A 27,573-nucleotide genomic window follows, 5' to 3' on the forward strand; every position below is an offset into this window, starting at 1 on the left:
CATAAAAGTTCTGACCATAGCAACATCATTGTTAGGTATTACAGGGGGATACAGTTCCCCATCAGTAGAACTAGTTGGTGAACTAATCATTTGGGAAGATGTGCAACATTTTCTTCCTCCATGGCCAAGGACATCTTGCCAGCTTCCATCAATGATTGTTTGTTCTTTTGCTTCTTTGCAAGCTTGAGCTCCAGCTCCCCATCAGCCACCTTGCAAAAGGATTTTGATGAGTACAACATGGGCTGGTATCTGGTTAATGGTATCTATCCTCCGTGGGCTACCTTTGTCAGCACCATCTCTAACCTAGTTGACCAGAGAAAAGCTCACTTTGCCCAAAGACAAGAAACAACTAGAAAGGGTGTTGAGAGGGCATTTGGAGTTCTGCAGGTCCATTTTGCAGTTGTTCGTGGACCTGCTAAACAATGGGATTCTGAGACCTTGTGGGAGGTGATGACATGTTGTGTGATCATGCACAACATGATTGTCGAGGATGAGGGTGAGGATGCTGTCGCAGCTCTATAATTTGAGAACATGAGTGATTCAATCGAACTTCTAGACCAGAATCCAGCCACATTTGAAGAGTTTATTCAAATGCATCAACAAATTCGACACCGAACAACTAACGAGAAGCTAAACAAGATCTGATTGAGCATCAGTGGGCGGTTAAAGGGGACAACAATGTTGGGGTGTAGTATTTGAACTTTTTAAAATTCGAACTAGTCTTGCATGCGGCTATTTGAACGTCAGTACTCTATGTATGCGACTATTTGATTGTGTGGACTTAAATAAATGAGGGAGGCCGAATGTATGCGGGCAGCATTGGATGGCGGCCTCCCGCATCCGTGCGCACGGACTAGCCCCCTATCCGCGAACGGATGACAGAGGAAATTCAAGGGTTGCCCCATACATTTCAAACACCTTTTCAACAAACCGGATGAAATTCATGCAAATATGACCGGATTTCATATAAACATGCCAGATTTCATACAAACTGGACAAAAATGTTACATTTTGGACATATTTTTAATTAAAGGATAAAACTATGTGCACATACGGTTGCACGGAGCTCCACTCCCATGACATGGATACACTACACTAGTCTACGTCCAGCCGCGGTCGATCCTTTTGTCTTCCTCATGTCCGACAGCCCGCGCACCGGACTGCCGGGAGCCCCAGAGGTATATTCTTCCACCATATCTTCCAATGTCTGGCTGATGCTCATCGGAGTGGCAAAGAGGGTGCTTTAGCTGGGGGGAAAGAGGGGCAGCTCTGCTTCCATGGAGCCTAGGCGGGGGTCGATGATGGTCTGCGCAGAAGGACCGGGCAAGTCATCGGCTGTGCAAGCTAGCAACACACCAGCGGTGGCCTTCTACCCAAGCGGTGGCGGCCTCCCATGTTCTACTTTCCCTAGATGCTGGCAACAGAGACTGATGTGTCGGCCACTGACTCGTCGATCTCTGTGCAGGCGGCTTCTTTCTTTGCCGGTAGGGCATGGTTATGCGCGCGTTAATGATGGATGGGGCGGTCGCAGGCACGGGAGGCGCTGTACGACACGGCGTAGTCCACGGCAGTGACGATGCCCGTGCCGCCGTGCTTCCCACCGTGGCGGCTTGGAGCAACTCGCCACTCCTCGGCAAGCTGACTTGGAGCAGCGAGTTGCTGAACCACACGCCGGCTTGGGCGGCAACTTGCTCCGTCAAGCTAGGCGAGGGAGGTAGAGCTGCGAGTTGCCTCGCTCGTATCCGGCGGGCTCAGTGGGCCACCCAGCCGGCTTTTATGCCGGAGAATTGCTCTTCCTGCTTGTCAGATGCCATCGAAAGGGTGAAAAAAATGATGGAAGGAGGAGATGGGGAGCAGCGGAGTGGTGCTATTCTTGCACGGCGTCCGGCCTCCGTTAAATAGAGAGCGGATGGGAGGAGCTTACCCGACGTTGTGTTTAATGTCGCCCTGCTCATGAACGGACGTGCAGTCGGAGTAGGTTTCTTAGCTTACGCGCGAGTTTTAATGGAGATGTTTGAATGTGGTGAGGAGGCGTGTTCAGTCAGGCGTGTAGTAGGCGGTGCCCTCAGCCGACACGCCGCTTCAATGATGAAGGCAGTGAGAGGCCACGTCCGTCATGCAGCCAGCACGTGACATGGCGATGACTACTTGCCACGCTTCCAGGCAAAAAAAGGCACTTGCGGGAGCCTTCAAGGGGTAACCGTTGGGGACTTGCTCCCACGGGCGTGGCGTCTGGCCCATTTACAGGCTTGTACGTAGCTTTACTAGGGCTTAAAGATCAGCCCCACCCCAGCACCACACACACTCACAAAAATCAGGGTGCAAAGCTTATTGCGTTTTCTTGATTAAAAAAGTGTAATTTAGATATTTTGCAGCAGGCATGAGAACAAATAAAAATAAATCATGTACTATAAAGTGGATTCGGATTTTTTTAGCAACAGAGGTGTGCGTTCCATTATTTCAAGACCTTAAAAGATCGGTGTGCAAAAAAATGGTGCCTCACTGTTTACTGAAAAATTGAGGTCAGTAACTACAAAATTCTATAGACCTCGTCAAGACAACTTGGAACATTTAAGCCAATATAAAGTTGGATTTCATACACGATCATAGCTTCAAAAACACTATAAGACCTTATCAGCCTGCCCCAGTTCAAGTATTCAGGCTTTGCCTGCGCATCTACCATTATTTCTCTTCATCTGATTGAGAAGGTCCATCAACCGCGTCGACAAAGTACTCAACTGCAAGCAAATCAACATGCATATGAATGGATACAAATTTTCAAAATTAAAGTCCCAGTTGACATTATAAAGAAGCACTCAAAATCACCTATGTCATCATGCTCCGTGGAATCAAGTAAGATATCAGAATCCGAAGGCATGAATGGGTTGCCTGCATAGTTCTCAAGAGCTGCCAGGTCTGAAAGTCAATAGAACAGCCTTTACTAAATGATAAAAAAACTAGACCAAATTCATGATCTGAGGCAGATGAGTTAGCTAAAATTTATAATGGAACATAGTTACACCAGGAAACGTGCTTGCTATTTTAGTCTGTACTCTGATCACCCAAAAAGTGCAAAGACCAACATGTTATTGAAGTCAATTCCAAGAAGAAAAGTTAAGGATAATAGCACACTTTTACTATAACTGTATGGCATGTTGCCCTTATCTCTTTTCTTTTGCAATAAAATAATAACAGCTATATTACTGATTCTTGCTTTGCTGCTAGTAGGATTTGAACATATATTCCACAATTATCTCTATCCACTATAAATTAGCATACTAATTTCCTCAATTAAACAAGAGATAGGCTATAAAACGAATATATCACCATATATACCATGATTTCCAATCTAATGAAGCAATGTTTCTATCTTGCGGTATCAATATGCGTGACAACAAATGGTAAGATCTCCCAAGATAGAACATTACCTCCCAAATTTGTCAAATCTGCAGATAAATCAGAAAGGCTGAAATCTCAGATCTGATGCCCTAAGGAAGAATCATCACCGCTATCTAGTCCTATTTCCAGAGGCCCTCCATTTGCCACATCAGCTCCAATGGCGGTATCTACTGCTGCTGCATCCACATCCATCTCTGATAACTCAGATGGAGTGAAAGTGAGATGGTTGCTCGACATTCCGGATGATGAACTCATAGCAATCTCAGATGACACAGTACCAAAGACTGTTGCAGCATGTGCAGCTTCAGGTAATTCATTGTCCATTATGCTTTAGCAAGACAAGGCAAACGTTAAATGAATAATGAATGTGCTGAGAAAAGAAATCTAATTATAGTAGGCTGGTAGATTTGTACACCATCCTAAGAACAATCATGGTTGTACAACTCAAATGACAATGGACCAAAAGAAGGAAAAAATCATTTGGTTATGTTAAAGTTCACATTTTTCTTGGGAAAAGCTAAAATAGTATTCGGCAAGTTGTTCTAGACTTTTTTATGCTTTGTATGGAACCCTGTATTGGAGGATTAACCAGTAAATAAAAAGAGAAACAATAATTACTAGATGGATTAACCGATTAAGCAGATAATCCCATGTAAGTCTAAAAATGGACAAGATAATGATATGTACAGGACAAAAGCATTAGTTTCACTTTCCAAAGTATCATAATGTGGTTCGCTGGAAATAAACTGCAAAAAAGATAGATAAGCAAATGGAAACCAGGCAATGAAGATGCTTACCCATTTGCTGAGCTCATACGAATCGGGTGATAGGGCATTCCATTTGCTATATGGTAGCCTGGTGGACCACAAGCCATTGCATTAACATGAGGCTGACCAGCAGCAGGTATTCCAGGTTTCTGAAGTACTGGATATCCTATAGGCAAATTGTTAACTGCGCTGATGACAGGAAGAGTCGCATAAGAAAAAACGAAAAGAACTTCACAAAAGAAGCAGACCAATAAAAAATGAAACAAAGCTAAGTATCAACTCACAAAATACCAGAGATAGAATGACATTTCATTGTCAAAAGAGAAAACTTAAAAACTATCTGCCATGAGATAATAAGAAACTCAGACATGCCACAGTAATGACATCTTTTAATCCAGGGCAGAAGACTCACGTATTAGCATTACTGCCAGGAGCATCATTAGCACATGTATGGAGGAAAGCAACACCAAACAAAAGAAGTGCTATTAGAATCAAGGATTCAAGGTAGCCCCTTCAACTGGTTTAAGTCATACTAGTAAAAGAGCTCATGCGTTGCAACAAGAAAAAAATAAGTCCTCAAAAATCTGAAAACCAATTTATGTCAGACACTACAGGGACTTTACATTTCGATTTTGATTCCGATAGAGTCCCCCTTGTGCGTTGGTGATGGACGACAACTGGTCGAGCAGGGTGGGCATTTGTGAGGCGGCGCCTAGGATTAGAGCATGTTGGTGACGGGTGCCAACTGCTTGACATGATTGTTATTGAAGACGTGAGGGCAAGCTGTGCCCCACACACACCTCATTCACGTCCTCAATGGGACGATGGCCCAATACTAAATGGGCAGGCGTTGCCACACGAATCGAAACATTATTTGATTGAATTGCCCAATACTAAATGGGCAGGCGTTGCCGCATGAATCAAAGCATTATTTGATTGAATACCCTGCAGGTCATCAATGGTCAGGTTCTCTTCTTTAAGATCAAGTTTGCCCAGCCTATTTCTGGAATATATATTTTTCAAATTCCGCTTAAGTTAGAGCCAATCAGCCATGTGCGTTTTTTTTGAGAAAACTCGCTTAACCAATAAAAGGACACCTTCCTTTATTTCTCTAGCAAGGTTGGCTTAGATGACTTGATTCGCGCATGCGGGCTCCTTCAACGTGACCATGGTTTGAGTCCTGGTTCAGTCATTTCTATTTTGAGGCAAAACGCTGCATGCAACGAAACGACCTATGAAAAAACAAAGGGGTATTTTGTGACTTATGGGTGGCATGGTGGGTAATTACTATCAACTTTAGGGTGGACCAAAAAATCGGGCAAACCCACTGTCCTTTATTATTAGGTAAGGTATATAAAATTGTTTATCAGCATCTACAACTAGAAACTTCGAGGGAAACAATGGACCAGTCGTATGTGTTGTATTTAAAGATGACGACTGGACTTAACTTATAATTACGAAAACTTATCAGTAAATAGTGGTTTGCCAGAAACATATACTCCCACAGTAAACAAATATAAGTCGTTTTAAATCACTAAAACGTCTTATATTTGTTTACGGAGGGAGTATTTGTTTGTGTCCTTTATTGGCTGACTGCCATGGATAGTAAGAAGATAAGCGTAAGGGAGGTATTGGTCTTTCAGGTAACAACCTAACACAGGATATAGCAACCATCGAGTTCTTGTGCGAGTGACATGGACCATCAACAGGTCAACTAACATGCGACATCACATTATTATTATAAACAACGCGAACACTGAATCAAAGGATTTATTAATAACAAAACTATGAATAAAATCTAAAAAAATGTGTTAGAGCATCTCCAGCAGATCCCCTCCCCCCCAAAAAAATTCCTGGTATAGGTTGAGTTGAACCAAAAAACGTGCTCCAGCAGATCCCCTTTCCCCAAACATTTTTTGGTGATCACCAAAGAAACACCCCAACACACCCTATATAGAGGAGTAGGCACCCACCCTAAAAGCGCCACTTCATCGGGTAACCATTAAATCCCACCGCCACCACCGGCACGCGCCTCTCCTCTACCGCCCACCATGCCGCCGCCGTTGTCACCGCCCCAATGGCCGGTGCACGCCTCCCCGCGTCGCTCCATGAGAGAGATCAGGAAGGAGGAAGAAAAAAATTGGCTCACAGACATGTCGGCCCCACACATCGGGGGTATACTGGAGATGAGTTTATTGGTAGAGCCCCTATAACCACTTATAGGGTGGGGGAAAGGGGGTGTTGGTGATTTGATGGAGATGCTCTATTATCGTATATATAAGTTTGTAATTGCATATTTACAAATGAGGTTCAAATCAATTGTATAGGGATTTTAATAATAACTGACAAAAGTAAATCCTGCATATTACATCACAGCTTTGGCAGATAACACACCTCATTACCTAATTTAGTTAGGGTATGATATGAGGATAGACATTACCAGGCATAGGACTCATTCCATTCTGTGTTGGAGCCAGTGGAACCTGCTGGGGTATTGGGCACTTCATCAAATTGGATTGGTGTTCCAATAAATGATTAAACAAGTTGATCTATTTTTTTTAATTTCAACCTTATGTAATAACCTTGAAAAAACTCAGAATTCTCTTCTTCAAGCTTCTTCCATACTGAAGGACAGAAGTGGAGGAAGGCTTTAGTGCTATAACAGATGCATCTAAATGCTGAGCTATCAAAATATCTCGAAAGATAAGGCATTTTAAAAATCAAAATATGCATCATATACTAAACATATGAGATAACAGTTTTCCTTCAAATTCCAGTTGGCGTGATGGAGTTATGAAATCCCCAAAACAAATGCTCTAAAATTTTCTAGAAAGAATGTTGAATAAAACAGATTAGTATTCATTTCAATACCATACAGATGTACAGTACATAACTACAAGATCATAATAGGTTTTATGTTAACTTAAGTACACGTCTAGTAGTGAATGTTCTATTGAGGCGTATTTTGTATAATATTAGTACTCAATTTAGTCACTACATCAAAATAGTAACGGCTGATGTACAAACAACTATAATGTATCCAGGATAGGGCTCTCATCTTAGAAACCTTCATGTTCCTAGGCAACTAAAAGTGAACATCTAAAATTCTGCAAGAAGATTATCTGATAACAAGTTCTTCTATGTGATTGTTAAATTGTGATCCAAATTCTACCGTATTGGACTAGACGTAGTACATACAATATGGGCCTTTGCGTTGGTACCGACGCGTACGAGTACAACTCGTTTACTTGTCCTCCAAGGACTCTCATGTATTGCCCTCATATATACCCCATGTAGTCGCATCTCAGACGGTCCGTCGTCTCGTGCTTGTAATACTCCTTCTCATAGTGATTGCGCCTTCGTGCATCCGTGGTTTTCTCCCGCAAGGGTTTCCACGTACAAATCCGTGTCTCTTTATCTTGTTTATTTCTCGTTATTATCTAACAAGTGGTATACAGAGCCAAGTTTCAGATACGAGATTTGAGACGAGATATTAGGGTTCGGCTGTGCACGCCGCCGCCGTCCTGCTATCTCTGGATCGGAGACAGTTTCCGGTGTGAGCTACTATACGAGCCGCTGCAGCCGCAAGTCGCCGAGACCGACAGGATTTTTCGTTGTTGATCAGTTTACAAATCGAGCAGTCCACCGAGGCTTCCGCTACCCACCGTTGTCAAATATCAAGTCGTCGTGTCGGCTGTCTCCTGTGCACGCAATAAGGCCAACTCCACCGCGCGACCCCAAACGGACGTCTGTTTTGCCCTGATTTTGTCTGTTTGGGTAGGGAGATGGGGATGTGTCCGAGCGTGTCCTGGGATGCGGTGGCCGTGCGCCCAATGCGCAGACACATCCCGGCCGCATCCTGTCCGCGTACTTCTTTCCTTGCAAGCCCTTAACTTTTTTTCATCATTCATTTTTGGTACATGGAAATACATCACCAAATTTTGACTAGAAAAGCAAGACCAAAGAAAACAAGAACCACAAGAATACATTTTAGAAGATATCCAACTTCCATAACTGCTCATGTAAGTTAGATTAGTGCCTTCTCGATGCATTCATTGTTGATCTGCGGAGGAGCTGCCTCCATCTTGCGTGTTTCTTTCTTCTTCGAGTCTAAAGAAGTAGGTGTTGCTTCCTCGCATCTAGTCTCGTGTCTAGCCTCTAATCTAGCAACAAGTGCACTTGTCTCATCTACAGCCTCTATGCTAGCTAAAAGTGCACGAACATCTACTAAATTGCGCTCTATCAATATATTGATCTACACTCTTCTTCCCAATACCAAAACATGCATCCATTCTAGACAACAAAATTTAAAGTTAGCACAACTAGTCAAATCTAGAGTACAAACCGAAGCTAAAAAGAGCACATACCCCATTGTTTAAGCACTTGATGAACACCCATCCGGGATGTTCCGGCGTTGTAGACACGCGGCGCACGACCTTCTTTAGGCAGTGGTCACACTTAATGAGTGGCAATGGTGCACCGACGAGCTTTTGGGCTAGCACCGAGCCCGGTCGACCGCCATTCGTGTATCTGCCGACGGACCACCGACGATGTAGATCCGAGTGGCTAGAGGAGGATCCACTGCTTGCATGTGGCCTTGCGGCCCTGCCATGGCCTTCCGGGCCGGTGCCCGGCCAGTCCATGGCATGGCGCGGCCTACCACAGCCGGGCGAGCTCAAGACCGGCCGGATCCGCCTCAAATCCGGCCGGCGGGTGCGCAAAACAGGTGGCCGTGGTTGGGTAGCTCGAGGGCACGGAGGGGAAGGGTCTGGGTGAGCGCGCGTCCGAACTGCACAGCTACAATGGCAGCGACGGCAGCGGCGAGGGAAGAGTGGGGAAGAATGGAGAAGAATGGACGGCGTGCGGCCAGAGGGAGGGAGGGGGGCGGATAGAAAAAGGTTGTCCCTGTGCCACTGACGGGCGGGCCAGGGGAGGACACGCATACATGACCCGCGCGTCTGTGTGTTGTCCGTTTCACCCCAAAGCGGTGCAAACTTGGGCCGAGGATGGGTCAAAAGCGGACAGAAAACGGACAAAAGTCCGTTTGCGCCCGCGCGCTGTGCCGTCTGGTTCATCCGTTTTACCCCAAACGGACGGGCGTGGATAGGATGGGATCGCACGGTGGAGTTGGCCTAATCTGCTGCAATAGCGCATCACGCCCGAGGCTTCGGGAGCAAAGGATCTGGCCAGTCGTCACGTCCTCGCGTGAAGACCGGAGAACCATAGCAATCATCAAGTACCTCAACTAGTACTCCTGTCCTACACGTGAAGGCTACAGGGTTACTTTTTCTTCTCAAATTGCTACATCCACATCCAAACGATATCCAGGTGCTAGTTACTCTATTTCTTTAACCCGTGTACTAATTCTATCAAGAATTTTTTCTACCGGCTTGTACTACTTTTTGCACACAGATTAATCTACTCATAGCATCCATGAAGTACAATCTTCCGCTGCTGGACCGTGACACAAGGTTTACCCTATGGCAAGTCAAGATGCGGGCGTTGTTGGCACAGTCCGACTATGATGAAGCATTGGATAGTTTTGGGAAGAACAGAATTCAGGACTGGACTAATGAGGAGAACATAATTGATTGCAAGGCTTTGTCACAAATTCAACTCCATTTGCATAACAATATTTTGCAGGAAGTTTTGAGCGAGAAAACTGCCGCCGCTCTATGGTTAAAGCTGGAAGGGATTTGCATGACTAAAGATCTCACCAGCAAGATGCATCTGGAGCAAAAATTATTCCTGCACACGTTACCCGAGGGAGGTAATGTTTTGAACCATATTTCTGAATTTAAGGAGATTATATCTGATCTAGTTGCAATGGAGGTTAAATATGAAGAGGAAGATACTTCTTTAATGTTACTTTGTTCACTGCCAAGTTCTTATACCAATTTTAGAGACACCATACTATACAGTCCTGATACTCTCACACTTAATGAAGTTTATGAAGCTTTGAACTCTAAGGAGAAGACGAAATTAATGGTGCCTCATGATGGTTCGAGTTCATATCAAGCCGAGGGATTATCTGTTCATGGCAGGACAAAGGAGAAGAACTCCAATAATGGAAACAAAGGCAAAAGTAAGAACGGCCACAAGGGCCGGTCGCAATCCAGAGACAAAAAATATTGCAGATATTGCAAGAGAGACGGGCATGACATCTTAGAGTGTTTCAAGTTGCAGAACAAGGAAAAGAGGAAAGGTCACAAACAAGGTGAAAATTCTGCTAACGTTACTCATGATGATAGTTACGATGATGCTCTTGTCGTTATTGCTGGATGTGCTGAGACCAATGATGAGTGGGTACTTGACACCGCATGCACTTTTCATATGTGTCCACATAGAGATTGGTTTAATACTTTTGATTTCATTACTTCTGCTGGTTCCGTTTTGGGTTTTGAAAATTCACCATGCAAGATTAAAGGCATAGGTTCCGTTCGAATCAAGATGTTTAACGGCACAATTAGAACTTTGACAGATGTTCGGTATATTTCAAAGCTGAAGAGAAATCTTATCTCTGTTAGTGCCCTTGATGCAAAGGGGTATGAGTATTCAAGTGGAGATAGTGTTTTGTAGGTCACCAAAGGCTCCCTTGTTGTGATGAAAGGTGACTTAAGTTCGACCAATGGTCTTTACTACCTTCAGGGTTCTACCATTTTAGGTAACACTACTCCAGTTATTTCAAAGAATTCTGATTGTGATGCTGCTAACCTTTGGCATATGCGTCTTGGACATATGAGTGAACTTGGTTTAGCAGAGTTAAATAAGAGAGGTCTTCTTGATGGATATGAACCTGGTAAATTGAAATTTTGTGAGCATTGTATCTTCGGCAAACACAAGAGGGTGAAGTTCAACACTTCGACTCATACAACCGAAGGTAGTTCTTGATTATGTCCATTCTGACTTATGGGGACCATCTCGCAAGAAGTCACTAGGTGGTGCTAGTTACATGCTGACTATTATTGATGATTATTCGAGAAAAGTATGGCCTTATTTCTTGAAGCATAAATATGAAGCATTCTCAGCATTTAAGGAGTGGAAGATTATGATTGAGAGACAAACTGAAAAGAAGGTAAAAATACTTCGCACTGATAATGGTATGGAATTCTGTTCTAAGCAATTTAAGAATTATTGCAAGTCTGAAGGCATTGTTAGACATTACACCATTCCTTATACTCCTCAACAAAACGGTGTTGCTGAGCGTATGAATAGTGTCGTGGTTCTAAGGCTGACAGTAGAATAGGGGGTTAGGAATGTAGAGGCAAGATCCTAGCTATGGAGGAGTTGTACACACGAGTTTACGAGTTCAGGCCCTTCTCGGAGGAAGTAACAGCCCTACGTTTCAGAGCCCAGAGGCGGTCGACTGAATATATGTGTGTGAATTACAGAAAGTGCGAACCCTTGTCCCAGAGGAGGGGGTGGCTTATATAGAGTGCGCCAAGACCCCAGCTCTCCTCCATTACACAAGGTTCAATGCTCATAAAGGAGGGGCGTTACTGGTAACGTCTGCAGTAAAGTGTTGTAAATGCCCATAAAGCTATGGTTCAAGTCCTGACCATTGCAGAGTGGAGGGTTTTTCATCTTCTGGTGGTCGAGTGTCTTCAAGGTGGTTGAGTGAGCACATCTTCATGGTCGAGTGGATGATGGTTTCTCTTCGACTGCTTCTGATTCTTTGTAGAGATGTCCTTGGGGAGGGTATGTTGGACAGATCCATGACCCTACCCTAGGTACATAGCTTCATCATTAGCCCCCGAATGGATCAGGGTTTGAGTGAGGAAGGAGTTGGGAACACTTCCGACCCATTCTTTGTGCTATGAGTATATATTGTTCTGGAACAATGAGTTGAGGTGACGACATTGAGTCCTTTCTCAGTCGCCTTGGTCCATTCTTGGTTTTTGTCGAGTGAGTTTTCACGGTAGAATACCGAATGATGATGTAGAGGATGTTTATCTTCAGTCTGACAGGTCGCTCTGCTCTCCGCGGATTTCGCGGGATTCGAATTTTGGGAAGCGCGCCAGACGGACGGAACCGAGGTTATTGGGACGGATTAGGCAAGTCTCCTTGATCCCCGTGCCACCTTTTTTGCCACGTACTGCGCGCGCGACTATTGCGGGATTTGTTTACATTGTCTGGGTCCACCAGCCAGTCACTCGGGTGACGACCTTATAAAAGGCCCCGGACCAGGGCTCTGCCTCGTGCGCTCCCATCCTCTCTTCTTCTTCTCCCGATCTCTGCGTCACGCCCGCTTCCACTCTCATCGCCGGACTCTCGCTCTCGCTCGACCCGTTGCCATGGGAAAAGAGAAGACGGTGGCGCTGGAGCGCGCGAAGAAGGCGACCGCGAAGGCGAAGGGCAAGCGGACCAGCCGGGGCGGATCCTCGTCGAGATCCGGCCTGCCGCCGGGCTGGATCCAGGGTGACTGGATCCGCTCGACAATCACCCAGGACGACCACGATGACCTGGTGGAGGGGGGACTGATCCCCCATAAGTCGGCACGGCTCCCGGGGAATGAAACCGAGCCGCAACCAAGGGAGGGTGAGTGTGTTCTCCTTGCCACCCACATAGATCGCGGATTCTCACTGCCTCCCCATCCTTTCTTCCGAGTTTTTTTAACTTCTTTGGGTCTCAACTTCACCATTTCACTCCAAACACCATAGTCTATCTGGCTGCTTTTGTGTCGATGTGTGAAAATTTCTTGGGCTGTCGACCGCACTGGGGACTTTTCAAACACATCTTCAACCGCCGCTCCCAGTCGGTCAAAAAGGCCAAATCGAGTGACGAGAAGACACAAGTGATCCAGATGTGCGGGGGTCTGGGGATCCAGATGAGTAGCAAGAGTACCTTCCCAGCCATGATCCTCCCCGACTCGGTTCGGGGCTGGCAGTCGACTTGGTTCTACTGCAAGGATTAGCCGACCCCGGGTTAGTTGACTGGACTTCCTCCCTTTTCCTTGGCTCGAGTGAAGAAGCCCGCCCCCCTGAAGGTAGTTCGAGAAGAGAAGGCACATGTCAAGGTGCTGGTCGAGCGGGTCGTCCAGCTTGTCCGCGACGGGGTGACCGGGATGGACCTGTTGGAGGTCTTTCTCGGTCGACGCATCCAACCGCTTCAGGCGCATGATCATCCGATGTGTATGTACTCTGGGCTCGAGGATTACACTCAGATCCACCCGGAGGATGTCAGCAAGGATACCCTGGAGAAGTGGTTGATGGGGATCACCAGCAACAAAGACAATCCTCGGGGGTCTAGGAGGGTGATTCCATTCGACAACTCAACCAGCCGGAGCAGGTATAATTCTGTTTTATCAAGTATCTTTCCGATTCACCGTGTGGTATCTTGTTTATGGTCGACTGAATTCCCTTTGATCGTTGTCCTTTCAGGCCCTCATCGACATGTACTCAATGTCCAATGGAGTGCAGGACCAAGACGCCGAGGAAGAAGCAAGCAGGGGCGAGAGCGGCGAGGAGCATTCAGATGCCGAGGAGGACGAGGAGAGAGATGAATTGACTGATGACGAAGAAGTCGACTCACCTCCTCGCAGGGAGAGGAGATCCAAACACGCTCACGACCCGATGAGCGCTCTGGACTTGGTGGCCGCGCCGATTGGTCTGTCTTTGAAGCGTCCCAGGACGTCTTCCCCAACACCGACTGAGAAGGCTCCAAAGCAGTCCAAAGTTGCACCGCCTCCAGCGCCGAAAGCACCGAAAGCCACCTCCTCCAAACTGCCAAAAGCTTTGCCCAAGATCAAAGTGACCGTTCCTACCATCTCCGGGTAACCATCTGACTTGTCCTTTTAATCGACTCAATTAACCGGACATAACCGATTGAATGCAGGTCTTTGCAGTGCTGCTACATCAGGAACCTCTTCTTTCCAGTACCAGGACGAGGAAATGGAAGATGCGGTAAGCTCCAACCCAGGTATAAACTCTTGCGATTTTCTTCTTGATTCTTTGGTCGACTGCATTCGAGTAGTTCACTTGGGGTTGAATGATCTGCCTTGCAGCTCACCCAACGTCATCGATCTTCCATATGACGATGAAGATGTGGCTCTTAAGCCCAGGAAGAGCAAGAAGGTAGCAGCTGGTAGGATGTCTCGGCAAGAACCCACTACAACACCTCCCGTCCGTCAACCTGAAGACGCGGGCAGGGCCTCTGTGACCTTTGCTGCACCCTTGTCGAGTGAGCACCCCACACCGCCGACTGCGCCTGTGATTCCTTCAGTCGTCCAACTCCACACCACGGAGCTCCAAGCCGCCGCACCTGGGTCGACTGCTCACTTTTTCACCAGCTATCCCGTCCCGGACAACCAGTCGGAAGCGGCTGCGGAAGCCATCCAACAGGCTGACATGATGATGGAGCGAGTGAAGACGGTGCATGAGAACAGCCAGGCTGCCTACGACGCTAGTGCTGCCCTTCGGGCCAATGTCCAGGTGAGTAGACTTTCCGACCGTTTTTGCTCTGTGAGGAAGTGTTACTCGAAAAAATCTTCTTCTGCATAATCTGCTGCTGTTTGCATCGAATTAGAGCACCCACTAGGTGTTTTGTTGTTTTTGGTAGTTTTGATCATCCACTCGGTCTGGGCGAGTGGGATCTGAACCGGTGGGGGCACGCTAAGTGCACCCACTGGGTGTAGTCCCCGAGACCGCGGTCGACTGCTGGCAGTCGACTGGGGTCTGAGTTCTTCTTTCTTTTCTTTTTTACTCCTTACACTCGACTCAGGTGAGCCGGTCGAGTAGGATCCGAACCGGTGGGGGCACGCCAAGTGCACCCACTGGGTGTAGTCCCCGAGACCGCAGTCGACTGCTCTGGTCCGTGCGGACCGGTCGAGTTGAGTCTTAGTCAGCGGGGGCACGCCAAGTGCACCCGCTGGGTGTAGCCCCTGAGACCGCAGTCGACTGTGTGCAGTCGGTTGGGGTCTAAGCGAACTTCTTTAGGTTTTATTCACTCGGAAGTAAACAACCTTTGATCATATCGACTGATCCGGATTTTTCCTTCTGCATAAGTCTTGTACTCTTATTTCTAAGTTTTCTGAACTTGAGGAGAAGCAGAGGCAACTCAACCTCGACTTGGAATTAGCCCAGCAGAATCTAAAGAAAGCTCAAGACGAAGCCGTTGGTATGGAAGGTAACTGACTGTCGACTGACTTTCAATATATTTCTTTGATCTCTTCTTTGATTCGATTGTTTCTTTTGTAGAGAAAATGAAGTTGGCTCTGGAGAAGAAGGACTCGGACCTCGCCGCCGCGCAAAAAGCAGCCCAAGATAAAACTGCTCTCGCAGACCAGAAGCTTGCTTCAATCGAAACGCTGGAAGGAGAGGTGAACAAACTGAAATCTTGTCTTAATGAAGCTAACCGCGAAGTGACTAGTCTGAAGAAGGACAAGGTCATCCTGAATGAAAAGTTGGAGTCTGGGATCTGCAAGAGGGATGACACGGAAGCTTATCTGAGGACTCTTGTCAAGAAGCTTTATCTCACGCTAGAAGGTATTTCTATTAATCCGACTATGTTGATGCTTGCGATCGGATCTTGCTCGGTCGATTGACTAATTTTTGTCTATAGAATTCTGCCAAGACTTCGACGAGGAAACTGGAAGGGTCGAGACAGGTCTGGACCCTATCGCTTCTCCAGTCTGCGACGAAACTGCGATGAACATGCTCTGACTGGAGTCCCGTATCGCCAGCGCCACAAGCTACCTCGTGCGCCTGAAGGAGGTAGTCTCTCGAATCGACTAATCGCTTTGGCCGGGGGCGACGCTTCAGAATGACCTAGAATCCCTAATGACTCGACTGAACGAGATCCCTGACCGAGTGCAAGAATGGAAGAAATCCTCCACCCGGTGTGGTGCTGACATGGCGCTGTCCTTGGTGCGAGTCCATTACATGGAGGCTCGTGAAGACAAGCTGGCTGCGATCAAAGTCGCTAACACTAAAAAGCATGACTTCCAGTCCTTCATGGAGACTTTCATTGCTGCCGCCACTCGGATCACTGATGGGATCGACGTAGACTCATTTGTGGAGCCTGCCAGCCCTCCTCCGGCCGAGTGAATAAACTTATGAAACTTGAATCTGCTTTAAATTTGCCTCGGAATGCCGAGTGATTGTCGTAACCGTTGAACTCCTTCGGGCTTGATGCCCGAGTACTTTTGATTTGCTGCTTGGAATTTTTAGGATTTATCTGAATTTGGTTTATTTCTGAATGTGCTTGCATTTGCCTTCGAATGGACTTTGCTCACTGCTTGGAATAGTCTTTGCGCTGGAGACGCAGCTCTGAGGTGGTGGCTCCAGTCGACCTGCGCTTCGCCGTCCTTGCGGATAGGGATGGAGCGGACATTGTACTTGTGTCGTAGCTCCGAAGGAGAAGGTTGCAGTCGACCTGCACCTCGTCGTCCTTGCGGATAGGGATGGAGCGGACGTTGTACTTGTGTCGTAACTCCGAAGGAGAAGGTTGCAGTCGACCTGCACCTCGTCGTCCTCGCGGATAGGGATGGAGCGGACGTTGTACTTGTGCCGTAGCTCCGAAGGAAAAGGTTGCAGTCGACTTGCACCTCGTCGTCCTTGCGGATAGGGGTATGTTTCGGACTTAGGCGAGCACTGGACTACAGCTAAGACTCCCGAGTGGGAGGACTGCTCTCCACTCGGTAGGATTTTTTCAAACCTAGGCGAGTACTGGACTGCAGCTAAGCCCCCTAGTGAGAGAACTTAGGCGAGTACTGGACTGCAGCTAAGCCCCCGAGTGGGAGGATTTCTCTCCACTCGATAGCATGTTTTCAAACTTAGGCGAGTACTGCACTGCAGCTAAGTCTCTTAGTGAGAGAACTTAGGCGAGTACTGGACATCAGCTAAGCCTCCGAGTGGGAGGATTGCTCTCCACTCGGTAGGATTTTTTCAAACTTAGGCGAGTACTGGATTGCAGCTAAGTCTCCTAGTGAGGGAACTTAGGCGAGTACTGGACTGTAGCTAAGTCTCCGAGTGGGAGGGTTGCTCTCCACTCGGTAGGATTTTTTCAAACTTAGGCGAGTACTGGACTGCAGCTAAGTCTCCTAGTGAGAGAACTTAGGCGAGTACTGGACTGCAGCTAAGCCCCCGAGTGGGAGGATTGCTCTACACTCGGTAGGATTTTTTCAAACTTAGGCGAGTACTGGACTGCAGCTAAGCCTCCTAGTGAGAGAACTTAGGTGAGTACTGGACTGCAGCTAAGCCCCCGAGTGAGAGAACTTAGGCGAGTACTGGACTGCAGCTAAGCCCCCGAGTGGGAGGATTGCTCTCCACTCGGTAGGATTTTTTCAAACTTAGGCGAGTACTGGACTGCAGCTAAGTCTCCTAGTGAGAGAACTTAGGCGAGTACTGGACTGCAGCTAAGCCCCCGAGTGGGAGGATTGCTCTCCACTCGGTAGGATTTTTTCAAACTTAGGCGAGTACTGGACTGCAGCTAATTCTCCTAGTGAGAGAACTTATGCGAGTATTGGACTTCAGTTAAGCCCCCGAGTGGGAGGATTGCTCTCCACTCGGTAGGATTTTCTTTCGAACTTAGGTGAAACGGATTCGCGACTAAGCCCACCGACTGGGGGATTTCAGAAGTAAATAAGAACACAACAATCGAATGATAGGACCATAAGCTCTTGTCTTTGATAAACAAATTACAAAGGTGTTTCTTATTACATTTTATTCAAACGAGTGCTTAAGTATAAAAGGGGCGGGGCAGCTCCGCGTTCCAAGCCCGTGGCTCGTCTTTCTGATGCTCAATACTGTGAAGATGGTATGCTCCGTTGTGGAGAACTTTGGTGATGATGAAGGGGCCCTCCCAAGTCGGGGCAAGCTTGTGTGGTTTCTGTTGATCCACTCGAAGAACCAGGTCTCCTTCTTGAAAGGCTCAACCCCTCACATTTCTGGCGTGGAATCAATGTAAGTCTTGCTGATAAATGGTCGAGCGGATCAAGGACATCTCTCTTTCCTCCTCTAAGAGATCGACTGAATCTTGCCGGGCCTGCTCTGCTTCCTCTTCGGAGAAGAGCTCAACTCGGGGTGCATTGTGGAGCAGGTCACTTGGCAGAACAGCTTTGGCTCCATAGACTAAGAAGAAAGGAGTTCGTCCGGTCGACCGATTAGGAGTTGTCCTTAAACCCCACAGAACTGACGGAAGTTCATCAACCCAAGCACGTGCTGCGTGTTTGAGATCACGCATCAGTCAGGGTTTCAGTCCTTTGAGAATTAGGCCATTGGCTCTTTCTGCTTGTCCGTTCGACTTCGGGTGAGCGACAGAAGCATAGTCGACTCGAGTGCCCTGAGAGGCGCAGAAAGCTCTGAACTCATCGGAATCGAAGTTCGATCCATTGTCCGTGATGATGCTGTGTGGGACTCCATATCTGAATGTCAATTCTCTGATAAAACTGACAACGGTGCTAGCATCGAGGTTCTTGATAGGTTTAGCTTCGATCCATTTGGTAAACTTGTCGACTGCAATGAGCACATGAGTGAAGCCGCTCCTGCCAGTTCTCAGTGGTCCAACCATATCCAGTCCCCAAACAGCAAAGGGCCAGATGAGGGGGATGGTCTTTAGGGCTGATGCTGGCTTGTGAGACATGTCGAAGTAAAACTGGCAGCCTTCACATCTGTCGACTATATCTTTCGCCATTTCATTTGCTCGTGGCCAATAGAATCCAGCTCGGTATGCTTTAGCCACGATGGCCTGAGAGGACGCATGATGACCACAGGTCCCCGAGTGGATGTCATTGAGGATCATTCGACCTTCTTCTGGTGTTATGCATTTCTGACCGACTCCAGTCACGCTTTCCCTGAACAGCTGCCCTCTTATCACAGTAAAGGCCTTGGATCGACGGACGATCTGTCGAGCCTCTTCTTCATCCTCTGGGAGTTCTTTCCTGAGGATGTATGCAATGTAGGGCACCGTCCAGTCGGGAGTAATGGCCAGAACCTCCATGATCAGGTCGACCACGGCTGGGACCTCGACTTTAGTCGGATCTGTGGCGCTCTTAGGTTGCGGGGGCTCTTCGGTAAAAGGATCTTCCTGAATTGTCGGCGAGTGAATATGCTCCAAAAACACATTGCTGGGAATGGCTTCTCTCTTGGAACCTATCTTTGCCAAATCGTCGGCTACTTGATTTTTCAGTCGGGGTATGTGGTGGAGTTCTAACCCCTCAAACTTCTTGTCAAGCTTTCTCACCGTGTTGCAGTAACCAGTCATGGCTGGGCTTCTGACGTCCCACTCCTTCATCACTTGATTAACTACCAAATCTGAGTCGCCATAGACCATGAGGCGACGGACGCCGAGTGAGATGGCCATGTGCAACCCATACAGGAGTGCTTCATATTCTGCTTCATTGTTGGTGGAATCAAAGTGAATCTGGAGGACATATCTGAGCCTGTCTCCTCGGGGGGATACCAGAACTACTCCAGCACTAGAACCGTTCAGCATCTTGGATCCATCAAAGAACATGGTCCAGTGCTCAGAGTGAACTTGAGTTGGCAGTTGTTGTTCGATCCACTCGGCGAGGAAATTGCTATTGCTTGGGACTTGATAGCTTTCTTTGCCTCAAACTTGATATCCAAGGGAAGGAGTTCAATCGCCCATTTGGCCACTTGACCAGTTGCATCTATGTTGTGCAGAATCTCTGATAATGGAGCGTCGCTGACGACTGTAACAGAGTGATCCGAGAAATAGTGTGCAACCTTCTTCGTGGTCATGTAATTCCCATAGACAAGCTTCTGATAATGAGGATATCTCTGCTTTGACGGGGTGAGGACTTTAGAAATATAATAAACTGGGCGTTGAACCTTATAAGCTTTTCCTTCTTCTTCCCGCTCGACCGTAAGTATTGTACTGACGACTTGTCCAGTGGCTTCTATATAAGCAGTAGAGGCTCTTTGCTGATTGGAGCAGCAAGCACCAGCTGGGTGGAAAGCAGGGCGTTTAGCTCTGCAAATGCTGCATCAGCTTCTCGGGTCCACCCGAACTTGTCTAATTTCTTCATCAGTCGGTAAAGAGGCAGCGCCTTTTCACCGAGGCGAGCAATGAATCGACTTAGGGCGGCCAAGCAACCAGTAAGCTTCTTGACATCATGCACACGCACAGGGTGTTTCATTCAGAGTATAGCGCCTACTTTCTCTGGGTTAGCATCGATTCCTCGTTCGGAAACAAGAAAACCGAGTAACTTTCCGCCTGGAACTCCAAACGTGCACTTTGATGAATTGAGCTTGATATCATACCTTCTGAGGTTGGCAAAGGTTTCAGCAAGGTCAGTCAGTAGGTCGGAACCTTTACGTGACTTGATCACAATGTCATCCATGTATGCTTCCACATTCCGACTGATCTGAGTGAGCAGGCACTTCTGAATCATCCGCATGAATGTGGCTCCGGTGTTCTTCAAACCGAATGGCATTGTGACATAACAGAAGCACCCAAACGAGGTGATAAAAGCTGTCTTTATTTCGTCGGGTCCGTACAGACAGATCTGGTGGTACCCGAAGTAGGTGTCCAAAAAGGACAAACGCTCGCACCCTGCAGTCGAGTCAACTATCTGATCGATGCGAGGGAGAGGGAAGTGATCTTTCAGGCAGGCCCAATTGATATGCTTGAAATCAATACACGTGCGAAGTGAGTCGTCTTTCTTTGGGACCATGACAACATTGGCTAACCACTCGGAGTGATAAATCTCTTGGATAAACTCAGCTGCCAAAAGCCGAGCCACCTCTTCAACGATTGCCTTTCTTTTCTGGGCGGCGGACCGTCGAAGATGCTCTTTGACTGGTTTCACCTTCGGGTCGACTCGCAAACGATGCTCAGCCAGTCCCCTAGGAACACCCGGCATGTCAGAAGGCTTCCATGCAAAGATGTCCCAATTCTCACGGAGGAACTGGATGAGCTCTTCTTCCTATTTGGAGTCGAGTGTGGTTGAAATGTGAGTCGGAGCTGCATTGGGATCCGTCGGGTGAATGTGAATCGACTTCATTTCACCAGACGACTGGAATGCTGAATCTGTGGCTGGCTTCTTGGCTCGCAGCAAGTCACTCGGATCTGCATTTTTCTGGTATTCTTGCAATTCTACCACGGCCATCTGGGCATCGGCGGTCTTTGAGCCCTTCTGGAAGCATTCTTCCGCCTTCTTCTGGTTACCAAAGATAGTGATCACTCCTCTGGGACCAGGCATCTTCAGTTTGAGGTACACGTAATATGGTCGAGCCATAAATCGTGCATAAGATGGCCTGCCTAGAATTGCATGATAAGCATTTTGGAAATCCACAACTTCAAACGTCAACTTTTCTTTGCGGTAATTTTTGGAATCACCGAAAACCACGTCGAGTGCAATCTGACCGAGGGATGCAGCCTTCTTGCCTGGAATGACCCCATGGAAACTCATATGGCTTTCGCTGAATCTGGACATCGGAATGCCCATTCCTTTCAATGTTTCTGCATACAGTATGTTCAGGCCACTGCCACCGTCCATCAGAACCTTTGTCAGTTGAGTGCCTTCGACCACCGGGTCGACCACCAGTGCTTGCCTCCCAGGGGGTGGCGATGTGCGCTGGATGATCAGACTGGTCAAGTGTAATGGCAGTCTGCGACCACTTCAAGTAGCTGGGTGTCACCGGAGCGACCATGTTCACTTCCCTGTTGATGACTTTCAATCGACTTTTGCTCTCAACGTCAGCAAAAATCATCAGAGTGGAATTCATGCGGGGATAACCATCATCATCCTCTCCCTCATCCTCAGCCTTGTCTGCTTCCTTCTCCTTTTCCTTGGGCTGTTTCTCTCGGAACTGCTGGATTAGGAGCCGACACTGCCGAGTGGTGTGCTTCGGGTAAATGAAATTACCTTCTTCATCTTTTTTGGTGTGGATATGGCACGGTAGATCCAACACGTCATTTCCATCTTGATATTTTACTTTCTTGGGGTTCCACGGCCCTTTGGGATTCCCCTTGAACTTTCCTTGAACCACAACCAAGGCTTCACCCGGAGCAGCTGGCTCGGCCTTGCACTTCTGTTTCTGACCAGAGTTTCCTCCTCCGGCTTCGTGGGCGACTGCTTTGTGCTTGCCACTCCGGAGTCGCTCTTCTTCTTCACCAGTGGCATACTTGGTGGCAATTTCCATCATCCGAGCCAGAGTCATATTTCTTGTCCGAGCGAATTTCATATTCAACTCCCGATACCTGACGCCTTCCTTAAAGGCACAAATTGCCTGATGATCTGACACATCTTCTACCATGTGGTGTAGGGTGATCCATCTCTGGATATAATCCCTCAAACTTTCATTCGGTTTCTGAACACAACACTGTAATTCTGTCAAACCTGTCGGCCGTTTGCAAGTGCCCTCGAATGTTCTGACAAACACTTGGGCGAGATCTTCCCAAGTATAGATGCTCCAGGCGCTAACTGATTCGGCCATGCTCTAGCCGAGCCCTCCAACATCAGAGGAAGGTGTTTCATGGCCACTTCATCATTGCCGCCACCAATCTGGACAGCCACTCGGTAGTCTTCAAGCCAAGTGCCAGGCTTGGACTCTCCGCTGAACTTACTAACTCCAGACGCCAACCTGAAGTTGGGGGGAATCACCGCAGCTCTGATAGCTCTGCTGAAGCACTCTGGACCAGAGACATGCACCCTGTTGCTAGTTTGCGGATCTCTGTCATGGCCCTCTCGGTGAGCTCTGTTTCTGTCGACCAAGCCCTGCACGAGAAAAGATCTCGCATCAAAGCCTGGCTCCCTGGGGTCGACTGGAATACCTCTTCCGACACTGTGAGGGCATCTGTCTTCATGTGGCCGAGGCACATATGACCCACTCCTTGGAGGAGGCGTGGGCACTCGACGGCGATCATCGCGATCGGCACGGCGATCATACTGCTCTCGGTTTCTGTACTGATCACGCCGATCCCCACGTCCCTCACACCTCGGGGGCGATCTTGGGCTATGGGCCGACTAAACTGTGTCTGCGACCATGGATCAGCTATGGATCCTATTCCGCGATTGAGACACGGCCGTATTCTGCTCTCCTGCTGCCCGGAGCAAGGCTCTGATCTGCACCAGATCTCGGCCAGCTTCTGATTGGGAAGGTTGGATAGACTCTGCTATCCCGGTAGTAGCTGCTAGATTCTGGATCGGTGTTCGGTATACCTGAGTCGGAGGTGGAAAAAGATGGCGTCGACTGGACTCAGGAGCACGTTGTCGAGCGCGATCGTCGAGTACGCGCTGGAGGTTCTCTAGTCGAGTGCGCTCAGCCAGGTTGGCCAAGCGCGCCTGCTCCAAGGCCTAGGCCTCAGGGGTTTCTCCAACTATAGGAGTATGCAATGCATCCATATTCCGGCGGCGAAGTTTCTCCCTCTGCTGCGAAGAAAGGGGTTCGGGGCGGTACTCCTCGTGAATGCGCGACGGATCGCCGTTCCCGTCGCCTCCGTATTTGCGGTTGAAGCCAGGAGGGTTGCATGGTCCATTGACCATCAAAACTTCCGCCGCCGGGTCGCTACTGTCGCACTCGGATGCGATCTCTACGGAGCCATTCGATAGATCGAACAGGTCGTAGAGAGTTTCGTCGGGCTCGATCGCCGTGACTTGAGGGGTGGCCGACTGGCGGGCCACCGCATGCTTCACTCACTGTTGAAGCCTCGACCGACCGGTGCGTTTGCTCTGGCGGGTCGCAGGGAGGGGGAAAGCTGCTGGAGTCGACTGGTACTGGGTCGACGATTGCCGCAGGAGGACGCCGCGGACGCACGCGCGAAAGTGCTTCGCCCCGTGAGCGGGGAGGGCGTCAGCGTCGAGTGGTGCCTCCTGAAGCCAAGCGGAGTCGTCGGCGACAAACACGAGCGCGCTGAGATGTATCTCGCGGCCCTCAGCCAAACCTCCGCCTAGAACCATGATGAAGGGGACGGAAAAATTGCAACTTCTCCAACAAGTCGCTAAGACACTGGCCCCACGGTGGGCGCCAACTGTCGTGGTTCTAAGACTGATAGTAGAATAGGGGGTAGGAATGTAGAGGCAAGATCCTAGCTATGGAGGAGTTGTACACACGAGTTTACGAGTTCAGGCCCTTCTCGGAGGAAGTAATAGCCCTACATCTCGGAGCCCAGAGGCGGTCGACTGAATATATGTGTGCAAATTACAGAAAGTGTGAACCCTTGTCCCAGAGGAGGGGGTGGCTTATATAGAGTGCACCAGGACCCCAGCTCTCCTCCGTTACACAAGGTTCAATGCTCATAAAGGAGGGGCGTTACTAGTAACGTCTGTAGTAAAGTGTTGTAAATGCCCATAAAGCTATGGTTCAAGTCCTGACCGTTGCAGAGTGGAGGGTTTCTCATCTTCTGGTGGTCGAGTGAGCACATCTTCATGGTCGAGTGGATGATGGTTTCTCTTCGACTGCTTCTGATTCTTTGTAGAGATGTCCTTGGGGAGGGTATGTTGGACAGATCCATGACCCTACCCTAGGTACATAGCTTCATCAAATAGGACCATTATTTCCGGAGCCCGTTGCATGTTGTCCAATGCAGGTTTGCATAGGCGTTTTTGGGCTGAGGCTGCTTCCACTGCTTGTTATCTCATTAATCGTTCATCATCTATTGATCTTAATAAGAAAACTCCAATTGAGGTATGGTCTAGTTCACCTGCTGATTATTCATAGTTGAGAGTTTTTGGTTGCACTGCTTATGCTCATGTTGATAATGGAAAGTTGGAGCCTAGGGATGTTAACTGCATCTTCCTTGGTTATAAGTCTGGTGTTAAAGGTTTTAAATTGTGGAATCCTGAAACCCAGAAGGTCGTTATTAGCGGAAATGTTATCTTTAATGAATTTTCTATGTTACATGATGTTTCATCTACTAATGTTCCCATTGAGAGTGAACAACAGCCTATTGTTCAGGAGCCTACTGTTCAGGTGGAGCATGTTATTGATTTAGGTGATACATCTGGTGATGAAATTGTTGATGCACATGATGAACCCGTCGTTAATGATGATAATGTCACCCCCGCTCCAAATCAGCATATTGTTCCGCCCAGTTGGAATCTTGCATGTGACAGAGTTTGACGGGGTATTAATAAACCTGGCAGGTTAATTGAAGAGTGCAATATTGTTTCTTTTGCTTTATCTGTTATAGAAGAAATTGAAGGTAATGTTGAGCCTTCTTCATATTCCGAGGCTATTATTTCTGCTGATAGTAATAAGTGGATAACTGCTATGCATGATGATATGGAATCACTTGAAAAGAATGGCACTTGGGATTTAGTAAAATTACCTAGAGAGAAGAAACCTATTCGTTGCAAGTGGGTTTTCAAGAAGAAAGAAGGTGTTTCTCCTAATGATGAGACAAGATATAAAGCAGGCTCTATTCGCACTTTACTCAGTATTGTTGCCATGAATGATTTAGAGCTTGAGCAATTGGATGTTAAAACTGCATTCTTACATGGAGAATTAGAAGAGGATATATATATATGGAACAACCTGAAGGTTTTGTTATTCCTGGAAAAGAAAAGCTTGTGTGTAAGTTAAAGAAATCTCTTTATGGATTGAAGCCACCCCCTAGACAGTGGTACAAGAGATTTGACACCTTTATGCTCTCTCAAGGTTTCAAAAGGTCTAATTATGATAGTTGTGTTTATTTGAAAACTGTCAATGGTTCAACTATTTATTTGCTCCTTTATGTTGATGATATGCTAATTGCTGCAAAGAGTATGTCAGAGATTAATGAACTAAAGAAGCAATTGAGTAATGAATTTGAGATGAAGGATTTGGGTCCATCAAATAAAATACTTGGCATGGTAATATCCAGAGATAGACCGTCTGGAAAAGTATATCTAAGTCAGAAGTGATATATTGATAAAGTTCTTTGTCGTTTTAATATGCATAATGCCAAGCCGATGAGTACTCCGTTAGCTGCACACTTCAAATTATCATCAGCTTTATGTCCTAAGTCAAGTGCAAATATGGAGTACATGTCTAGAGTTCCCTATTCAAGTGTAGTTGGTTCACTTATGTATGCCATGGTTTGCTCTCGTCCTGATTTATCATATGCATTGAGCGTTGTCAGTAGATACATGGCTAATCCCGGAAATAAGCATTGGAAAGCAGTTCAATGGATTTTCAGATACCTACGAGGTACCTCCAATGCTTATTTACAGTTTGGGGAAACTAGAGATGGACTTGTTGGTTTTGTTGATTCTGATTTTTCTGGTGATTTGGATAAGAGAAGATCGCTCACGGGTTATGTTTTCACCATTGTTGGTTGTGCTGTGAGTTGGAGAGAAACTTTGCAGTCTATTGTGGCTTGTTCCACTACTGATGCCGAGTATATGGCTATTTCTGAGGCATGCAAAGAAGCTATCTAGTTAAGAGGTTTGTACACTGAGCTTTGTGGAGATTCATCTTGCCCTACCATATTTTCTGGCAGTCAAAGTGCCATATATCTTACAAAGAATCCAATGTATCATGAGAGGACAAAGCACATTGTTGTCAGATTTCATTATATTCGAGATGGTGTTGCTGAAGGCAATTTGAATGTATGCAAGATAAGTACTCATGATAATCCTGTTGATATGATGACAAAGCCAGTTCTGACCAATAAGTTTGAGCTTTGCTCAGGCTTAGTTAGTATTTCTCACTAGTCCTATGGACTTTGACGCACAAGGTGTTTATGCTGATTTGGATGGAGTTGTCTACTTTCTTCGACTACTGGAGGGAATTTGGCTAAAGGTGGAGATTGTTATATTGTGATCCAAATTCTACCGTATTGGACTAGATGTAGTACATATAGTGTGGGCCTTTGCGTTTGTACCGACGCGTACAAGCACAAATCTTTTACTTGTCCTCCAAGGACTCTCATGTATTGCCCTCATATATACCCCATGTAGTCGCATCTCAGACGGTCTGTCGTCTCGTGCTTGTAATACTCCTTCTCATAGTGATTGCACCTTCATGTGTCTGTGGTTTTCTCCCGCAAGGGTTTCCACGTAAAAATCCGTGTCTCTTTGTCTCTTTTATTTTTTGTTATTATCCGTGTGATAAGTAATAGAGAAATGGGCATTGCTGCCAAATGAGTTGCAAGACAAACTCAACATGAAAACCTAACCTAATGTAGTAAAACCAGTTTCTATCCTTGCTCGAGTAGAAAGAGTCCTAACAACTTCTCCTCTATTCATATAAAACTGTAGGCATCGTTCTATTAAATTCTGGACCTGCAACAACAAAAAATGTTTAGTTATTTACTAATAGCCGAAGCTCCAGTTACCAGCATTGTCCCCACAGAAATCACAGAGAATCTAGACATCTTTGGATCTTAATAGTTCAATGTCTTCATGGGAGACCTTTTTACTATCATCATCTGCTACTAAAAATGAACAAGAATCTCCTAAAGGTTCATCAGTTGTCTTTGGCTGCCCAGTTTTCCCTTCATCGCCGACTTGCACCGGCGG

At 47.1% G+C, this 27,573-nt stretch overlaps 1 pseudogene; it reads right to left on the reverse strand.

Annotated features, from left to right (window-relative positions):
• Positions 1 to 2,682: 2,682 nt before the first annotated feature.
• On the reverse strand, positions 2,683 to 27,573 carry LOC123109813 (uncharacterized; annotated as a pseudogene).

Source organism: Triticum aestivum, chromosome 1A (genome assembly GCF_018294505.1).
Source record: "Triticum aestivum cultivar Chinese Spring chromosome 1A, IWGSC CS RefSeq v2.1, whole genome shotgun sequence".
In the NCBI taxonomy this organism is placed as follows: Eukaryota; Viridiplantae; Streptophyta; class Magnoliopsida; order Poales; family Poaceae; genus Triticum; species Triticum aestivum.